This window comes from Tarenaya hassleriana, unplaced genomic scaffold (assembly GCF_000463585.1).
Source record: "Tarenaya hassleriana unplaced genomic scaffold, ASM46358v1 Cleome189, whole genome shotgun sequence".
Classification (NCBI taxonomy): Eukaryota; Viridiplantae; Streptophyta; class Magnoliopsida; order Brassicales; family Cleomaceae; genus Tarenaya; species Tarenaya hassleriana.
In genome coordinates, this window is record NW_010965296.1 from 75,819 (window position 1) to 84,903 (window position 9,085).

The 9,085-nt window shown below is 38.2% G+C and overlaps 1 pseudogene; it reads right to left on the minus strand.

The window, feature by feature from the left end:
* Positions 1–1,329: 1,329 nt before the first annotated feature.
* LOC104810683 lies at positions 1,330–8,739 on the minus strand (annotated as a pseudogene).
* Between the last annotated feature and the right edge of the window lie 346 nt (positions 8,740–9,085).

Consider the following 9,085-nt stretch of genomic DNA (forward strand, 5'->3'; position numbering starts at 1 on the left):
GCTCTTTTCTCCATGGTTTCTGATCTTTTATCGGAAATCTGGGTGTTTCGAGGTTGGTTGGGTGTGAATGAGAAAAGGTCGAGATTTCGGTATATATAGTCGAAAATATCGATGTTAAAAACATCGATATTGATGTTTTTAAACATCGAGATCTAACAGATGTGCATGTTCCAGATCTCGACCTTTTAAACATCGATATCGAGGTTCGGAAATGTCGATATCGGACTCGACTCTTCGGACTTCATTCCATCTCGATGTCGAGGTTCTGCAACATCGATATCGATGTTTTGGAACCTCAAGATTTCTAGAGATCCCCAATTTCAACTACGGATCAGATCTCAACATTTTGGAACATCGATATCGACGTTTCCGAACATCGAGATTTCTTAAAAATTGCCCGAAAATCCAATTTTTCGCGTTTTTCTCCTTCCCGATCACTTTTGGTCCTTTTTCTAGCAATGTATGCTCGTGATGCATGAAATTAAACGTGGTAATGCAATGCAATTGCACGGATTGCCTCCTGTGAAATGCTAATTTAAGGTCATCAGCTTGACCCTCTCATTTTCAGTGATCTGGTGGTCGTGTTGGACGGACACTACAAAAAAAAACCGAAATTCCTACCAGCAAATCCGTTGGGAAAGGCCAAAAATCCATTGGAAATTTCGATTTCCAACGGATTTCCAACGGATAATTCCGTTGGAAAAACGTCGTTGGAAAATCGTTTCTGTTGGAAATCTGTGGCAATTTTCAAACGGAATTCCAACTCAACAATCCATTGAAATATTTCAACGGATTTCAAACGGATGTTTCCATGGTATAATTCCAACGCCATATCAGTGGCAAAATTCTCACCGATATACGTTAGAATTTCTGTTAGAAATATTCTAACGGATTTCCAACGGCATTAGCCACGGATATCCGTTGGAAATGTCGTTGGAATCATCATCGGAATGTTACAACAGTATTTACAACGACTATCCGTTGGAAAATTATAACGGATATCCGTTGGAATAGTGCGTTAGACATTTGCAACGCTGTTTGTGACGGACATCCGTTGGAATTTATAGGTGGTTCCAACGGATACCCGTTGGAATGCCCGTTGGAAAGGGAAAAACAATTAATAAAAAAATAAAATAAATATTTAAAAATAAAATTAATTTATTTTATTTTTTATTAATATTATATATATTTATATATATTATATATATTAATTAATAAAAATTATATATTTAAAAATATATATATAACTATAATATATAATAAACAAAATTAAAATTAAAATATTAAAATTTAAAAAAAAAATTATTCAAATATTACAGAAAATTAAAATTAATTGGCACTACGGGTTTCTTCGTCTTCACTGGTCCCGATATTACGTGCCGTCGTTTCTACTCCCGAACTCGGCGGCATGTTGTGAAGTGGGTGATCACCTCGCATAAGCTCAACAATTTATTCGAGGTTACTCACTTGTTGCCTCGTCGCCGCAAGTTGTTGTTCGAGTGTCTCGATCCACCGTTGTTGTTCGAGATCACTCTACATGCCGGGAGGAATTGCAGCACCGAAATCATCAAACAAATCTCTGTGCAATCCTTCCAATCCATAGATTCGGCCCTTATTTGGAGAGACCGACTGAAAAATATATAAAATATTTAAAATAAATTTAAAATACTAAAATTTAATATTTATAAAAAAAATTATTAAAATTTTTATCTCCGCATAGCAACGATCTTGATCTATTGCAGAGAGACCGGATGAAGAATCCGCTGAATCGCCAATATTTTGCGAGAGTTGGTAAGTCTTTGAGTCACCGTGCTTATAACGCGTTCAGCACAGGGATCGACATATGATCCATCAGACTTTTTGTGTGTCCGAGCGACCAACTCTATAATTGACGGCGTTCTCCCCATTTCTTTCTCCTAATATATATATATATATTTTTTTAAAATTATTAACACAATAAAAATTAAAATTATAATTTAAATTAAAAAAAATTAAAAAATAAGGTTTAAATAATACCATCCTTTTTTGTCGCTTCTTGAATGATTTAGCATCGGAGGTATGACGATGAGGACCATCACCCTCGATTTTTTGGGCCAGACGACTTTGTTTCGCCTTGGAACTCTTATTCTTGAAATGTTCCGAATTCCAATGTGTAACAAGCTGTTCGTACAAGTCATTTGTTGCCCACTCCGGTGGCAGTCCATGCAGCTGATGACGGCGTTTGACATTGTTCATCATTTGTTTCGACCGCTGCATGCCAAGCTGGTTGAACTCTTTTTTAACTTTATCGGTGTACTTTTTTTTCCACCAAAAAGATTGCTTTATACAAGAAAATTAGAGTTAGTAATAAATTTTTCTATTTAACTGAATTTTTAAAAAAAAAAACTTACGATGAACGAGTACCACCAAGAACGTTTCAGATAGTCTGGTACCATCGTCCAACAGTAGTATGAGGAAAATTAGACGTTATTATTGCCGTTAATTTTTTTGCTCAATTCTTTATCGTTAACCCCAAACCTAATAATCACATTTTGTTATTAATATTAGTTAATAATATAATTAAAATAATTTTTTAAATAAATTAATTTAAAAAATTACCATAACGCCCCGTAAATTTCGGGATCAATCAGCGGGACCTCGCGAGTATCGACGGAGTTTAAAATCTCATCTACCTCCTCCAGAGTTATTTCAATCTCTGGGAATAGCGACGGTGCGTCCGACAGATCCGGAAGACGAGAAGGTGGTGGCGGCGGCGGTGGCGATGCTCCAAAAGAACCCGCCAACAATCCACCGGATCCGGAAAATCGTCTACAAAACTGAAAAAAAAAAACAATAGTTAGTAATGTTTAAAACATAAACAAATATTCAATTTAAAAAATAACAAATGTATTACCATTTTTGTGATTTTTTTTTGCTGTTTTTTTAAGTGTTTTTTTACCGAGTTTGAGTGAGGAGGAAGAGTGGGCGTGCTCGGATTATATAATCGAAATTTCCAACGGATTTTCAACGGGCATCCGTTGGATTTCTCTGCATGCATTTAATTTCCTCTAACATTTTCCAACGGATGCCCGTTAAAATATTGATTTCCAACGGGCATCCATTGGAAAATACATGGATTGTCCCGATAGACGCCAGGTGCATCGAACGGATTTAATGTTTCAGTAATTCCAACGGATGCCCGTTGGAAATCAATATTCTAACGGGCATCCGTTGGAAAATGCATGGATCGCTAGGGCATCCGTTAGAATACTGGTAACCATTCGATTTCCGCGATTAAATTCCAACGGATGTCCTTTGGAAATTTAACAAATCAGGATCTTCAAAGAACTCCAAAGATCCTGATTTGTTAGGATCGAGATCTTTAGTTGACCCGTTTTTTATACAAACTCCGTAGTTGAACGTGGATTTATGTTTTCCATGATCGTAAGTGTGAAACGTGTATCCTCGGGTGAAAATTATCGACCAGCAAATGACTTTTCTCCCAAATCCATGTGATACATCTCTCATTCATGCCGGAATTCTATCACTGCATGACCGGATCTGCGCATAAAATCGATATGGATATATATTAAATTAATTACTTCATCAGGATATTAATTATATGATGAACAATAAAAACACATACATATATATAGTACTTACATAGTCTCGAAGCCAAGATGCATAATATTGTTCTTTCATTCCTTCAAGTTCCTCTCCACTTAGATTAGGATATGTTGCCAAGACATCCTCGTCAAAAAGTCTTAAAAACAAGTTATTAGAAAAAAATTATATACATGTATAATTAATTCATTAATGAAGTCATTTGAAATTCAAAATGTGTACCTTTCATATGGCTTAAGTTCTTCACAGTTCAACAATATATATGTGGCGATGTGATTGTACTCTTGTACAGTTAACCAATATTCTTCACACTTGCCGCCGAGTCGTCCAGTAGGTTGAAAACTTTCGAGAATAAGTCTGAAACATGAATCATATTGGTAGAGATAACTTCTATCGTCTTCGTATGTAGACCTCCTTTTTTTCGTCTGAATATGAGATTCAAAATAGAAAGAACTGAAGTAGGAGATCTCCTCTAACAAATACTGTTTGACGATAGATCCTTCCACTGCTGCTTTGTTTTTTGCCTTCTTCTTGAGATGGAAAAAAAATCGCTCAAATGGATACATCTAGCTAAACTGTACTGGACCACCGTATATCGCCTCATCTGGTAAATGAATAGGTAAATGTTCCATCACATCAAAAAATGAAGGTGGAAATACATTTTCGAAGGCGCAAAGTATCTCAGGGATGTTGCCTTTCAAAACCTCTAGGTTACTTTTTCTCAGAGATCTTGCACATATATCTCGGAAGAATGTGCTGATACCGCATAACGCTCTGTGGATACTGGGTTTCAATAGCTCCGCAAATGCAATGGGAATGAGTCTTTGCGTGAATACATGGCAATCATGACTCTTCATTCCCATAAATTTTAATGAATCATTATCAACGCATCGCGCCAATTTGGATGCATATCCATAAAGGAATTTAACCTCTTCTTTTAACCATTTAAACAAGATCGTTTTACCTGGTCTTGTGAGTATGAATATCGGCACTGGTGCGTAACCATCACGTGTCAACTCCAACTCTTTTCTCTTGCATATATCTTTCAAGTCCTTCCTTGAGTTGATGTTGTCTTTACTTCTCCCTGGCACATTCAGAACGGTGTTGATGATGTTATCAAAAAGTTTTTCTCTATATGCATAACATCCAGATTTTGTTGAAGCAATAGCGAATTCCAGTAAGGCAAATCCCAAAAAATATTACGCTTATACCAGTTATGCCAATCACCAAATCCTTTGCACTTCTTATGCCTAAATTTACCTCCACATTGCACAGAAGTTTGCAAATCATCCAAATATCCACTATTTATTCGCTTAGAATAAATTTGCTCTCCGGTTTGCATAACAGGTCCTTCCTCTGTAACGATTTTACCTTTGGTAAAAAGCGTACGATTTTATCTGAATGGATTATTCCTTGGAAGAAAGCTGCGATGACAGTCAAACCAACACGACTTTCTCCCATGTCTCAACTGAAACGCTTCGGTTTTCTCCATGAAAAATGGACATGCATGCAAGTCTTCCATGTGTACTCCATCCGATAACATTCCATACGCCGTAAAATCACTGATCGTCCAAAGAAGATCCGCTCTAAGTGTAAAATTTTGTTTCACACATGTCGTAAGCAGGGACTCCAATGTCCCACAAATCCTTCAACTCCTTAATGAGCGGCTGTAAATACACATCAAAACTCTTCTTCGGATGTTCTGGGCCATGAATCAACAATGTCAAAAACATAAATTCTCTTTTCATGCACATCTCAGGTGGTAAGTTGTACGGAGAAAGTATAACGGGTCATAATGAATATTATATGTCAGATGTCCGTACAGACTAAAGCCATCAGTGCACAAACAAAGATACACATTCCTAGGCTCAACAGCAAATTGAGGAAATACCATGTTGAAATTTTTCCACGCCAAAGCATCCGATGGATGTTGCATTTCTCCATCAACGGCAGAATGCGAGGCATGCCATCTCATATGCGAAGACGTTTGTTGTGATTCATACAAACGCTTCAATCTGTACGATACCAGTATATAGAATATCTTTTTATACGGAGTTTGTCTCCGTACATTCTTATTCGGACGGTATCTGTTAGCCCCACAGAATTTACACTTAACCAATTCTTTTTCTTCATCCCAGTAGAGCATGCAACCATTTTTGCAAACATCAATCTTTTCATAAGGCATTCCCAAATTCTTCAACATAGCCTTCGTATCATAATACGATTTTGGAGTTTCGTTATTTTCAGGTAAATACTCACGCAACTTTTGACAAAATGAATCCATGCAACTTTCGTTGATATTGTAATCTGTTTTAATACTCATCAATCTTGATGCGAGAGATAAACGAGATTGACCTTCTTTACATCCTTCATAGATAGGATGATTTGCCATATGAAACATGCCGAAAAACCGTTTTGTTTCGAAGTTTGGCTCCCCCTCTTGTGATGAATTTTGATCAACCAATGCCTCAGTAAAAGCATCTGTCACCATTTCAACATAAGGATTTCTTATAACAACTTCATCTACATCATACCTCTACTCGGCCGACACATGTTGTCCCATTATTGAGATTGCCCGAATTTCTTCTCCATGAAATCGCCAAATGTAATAGTCTTCCACAAATTCCCTTCGAAATAGATGTTTACAAACATGTTCTTGACTGCGGTATTTAAAATTGCGACAACTTGTACATGGACATAGCATTTTTTCCACGTTCTTGGCACAATGGCTGCATGGAAGCAAAATTCATAAATTGTTCCAAACCCACTGTCGGGATGAACAAACTGTTGGGTTTTCTGGGATCTCTAAAGCGAATCATATTCCTAAGAGATCGATTCTAGGGTTTGTGCAGCGGATGTAAAACAAAAATGATATAAAACCCTAGAACCATGCATGTATGATCGTAGAAATGTTAGAACGCTTACCTCAGTCGATCCGTAGCCTGTATCAACTGAAGAATTTGTTCGATCACTTTAGGCAGGAAGATTACCTCGCCCTCTACACATATCCACACCTCGAGATGGATTCCAACGATTGGAACTTGTTTGTTAGGACCCGATTCTGCTAATCGGTTTTGTTCTTAGAGAAAACGAGACTTTGATCACACTTAGAACCTCTTGGATCTCACCAAAAGTCTGTAGAACTGTTCTCAAGTCGGCTCTATTTCATTAGGGTTTTAATCTCCTTCTTATAAAGTGATTTAACACTAATTTTGGTTTAATTTTCGAAAAACCCGAAGACCGGAACGGACGGTCCAGACTTACACGTGGACCGTCCGTTCCAGCTCTGCAGAACGGACGGTCTTCCTTCGGTAGATCGTCGAGTCTGGACCTAACGGACCGTCGGGTCTGGCCCTTCTGGTCCGTCCGGTTTAGACCCTTCTGTCTCGATTTTTCCGTCGTTTTCTCGTGCGTTGTGTCATTCCCTGCGTGTGTGACCCTGTAGGCTCATTCGATATAGCAGTATAACCCGAAATCTCTATTTCGGATATACAAGTCATAGGCGGTCTCTAACAAGACACTATGACTACCAATCTCGAATGGAGTTTGTTCGTGATCTTACGAACGCCAGTGATGATTCTGGCTGATGATCCTTTTGTATCGTGATATCATATGTTAAACATAAGGCATGGACAAGCCACCTTATCTGATTCGACTGCTTTCTCTTTCACTGAGTTCGACTGTCTGAAATAGCGACGTTCGTCTATAGTGCGGCCACACATTTCACAGTCTCGCTCACACGAGGGTCCCAGTGATATCTCTCTCTTTTATGAGAGGTACAAATCCCGTCTCGACTATGTACAATCCAGCACATGATTCGTTTCGTACCTGATACACGCCTTTATAGTCCTTCTGTTACGCAGGACGTTTGACGTATTCAAAGCACGCAACTTCTCATGTTGGATTCCGTAGATATATCAGGTCTTAGGATCCAATCATGGAACCGTCATATGAGATTCAAGTCATGACGCTAGTCCATGTGACAATCTCATGCGGGTCAATCTAGTATTCTGTTCTCCAACGAATACCTATGATTGTGATCGTATCCAATACCTATGATCATCAATCACACATCATACTAGTCTTAGTATATCATTATTCTCATAATGACATATGACTAGGGAGTTTAGTATTGTTCATAACAATACATTGATTTTATAACATATTAAAGCATGCACAATACGTAATGAATCAAACACTCATCCATAAAACATAGAAAGTGTCAATACATCAAATGTGTCTAAATAAAGCTCACATAACAGTACATTATAGAGGACTAAACCAACACGAATATTCGGATTTGTTGAAGAAGCTATTTTTGGGAGAATTTTTGGTGTAAGGATAGTAGAAGAATGACTTAGAGAGTGGTTTAGGAGAAAAATAGCCGGATGGTTTAAATAGACAACCATTCCAACGGATATCCGTCAGAAATCCGTTGAATGTATAACGTTCGACTATTTCCAACGGACATCCGTTGGAATGTTTGCCGCGTTATATAACGTTCAGATTATTCCAACGGGAGCCCGTTGGAATTGTTAACGGTCGACGAAAATTCAACGGAAAACTAGTGGTGCCCACTGGATTTTTGCCGCTGGGAATTCCGTTAGAAATTCAACGGAAAACCGGTGGTGCCCACCGGATGAATCCGTTGGAAATATCCGTTCGAATTTTTCCTTTTTTGTAGTGGGAATTGCTTTACTCCCCACCGTCCCGGGGTATGTACACTGTACTAGTGCTCACAGTCTGCCTCAACTTATAGTCATTTCCGCTTGCAGATTCTAGAATTGGATCTGGCTGTTTCACTCTAGTTCCTAATCCATAATCAGGGATTTTTAGCGTTGCGCCCTGCTTTTGCGGAAACTTTGCGTTGAGCTTCCCTTTAGACGTCATCATTAGGGATTCAGATTTGACTTTTATACCGTTCTCTGCCTCATAGTTTACAGATTTAGCTACTGGCAGGATGTAGATGTCTCCGTCATAGGCAATTCCTTTGCCTTTATCCTTTAGTTGCGGGGTTTGTTTTTCCGTCGAACCAAGCGGTTCTTCAGGAATAATCAATGATTGCTCGTTTACCTCTTTACCCCGTCCTGATTTTTGTTCTAGCTTGAATTCGATGTCCTTATCTCCTATATGCATTTCTATGCATCCTTTCCGGACATGAATTATGGCATCAACAGTCACTACAAGAAAAACTGTAATTTGCGACAGAAAAATCTGTCGCAACATGAAGAAGAATCTGTCGGAAAAAAAATTTGCGACAGATTACGACAGATATTGATCTGTCGCTAAATCGTTGTCGCAAAATCTGTGTGGTCGTGATTCTGTCGTAAATTTGCGACAGATTGAGCTGTAGGTAGTCGTCGCAAATTTACGACAGATGTCTATATGTCGGTAATCTGTCGCAAATCGGTGAATCCAGATTTGTCGCATATTGCGACAGAAATAGGAGTAGGTATCTGTCGCAACTTAACGATAAAATATA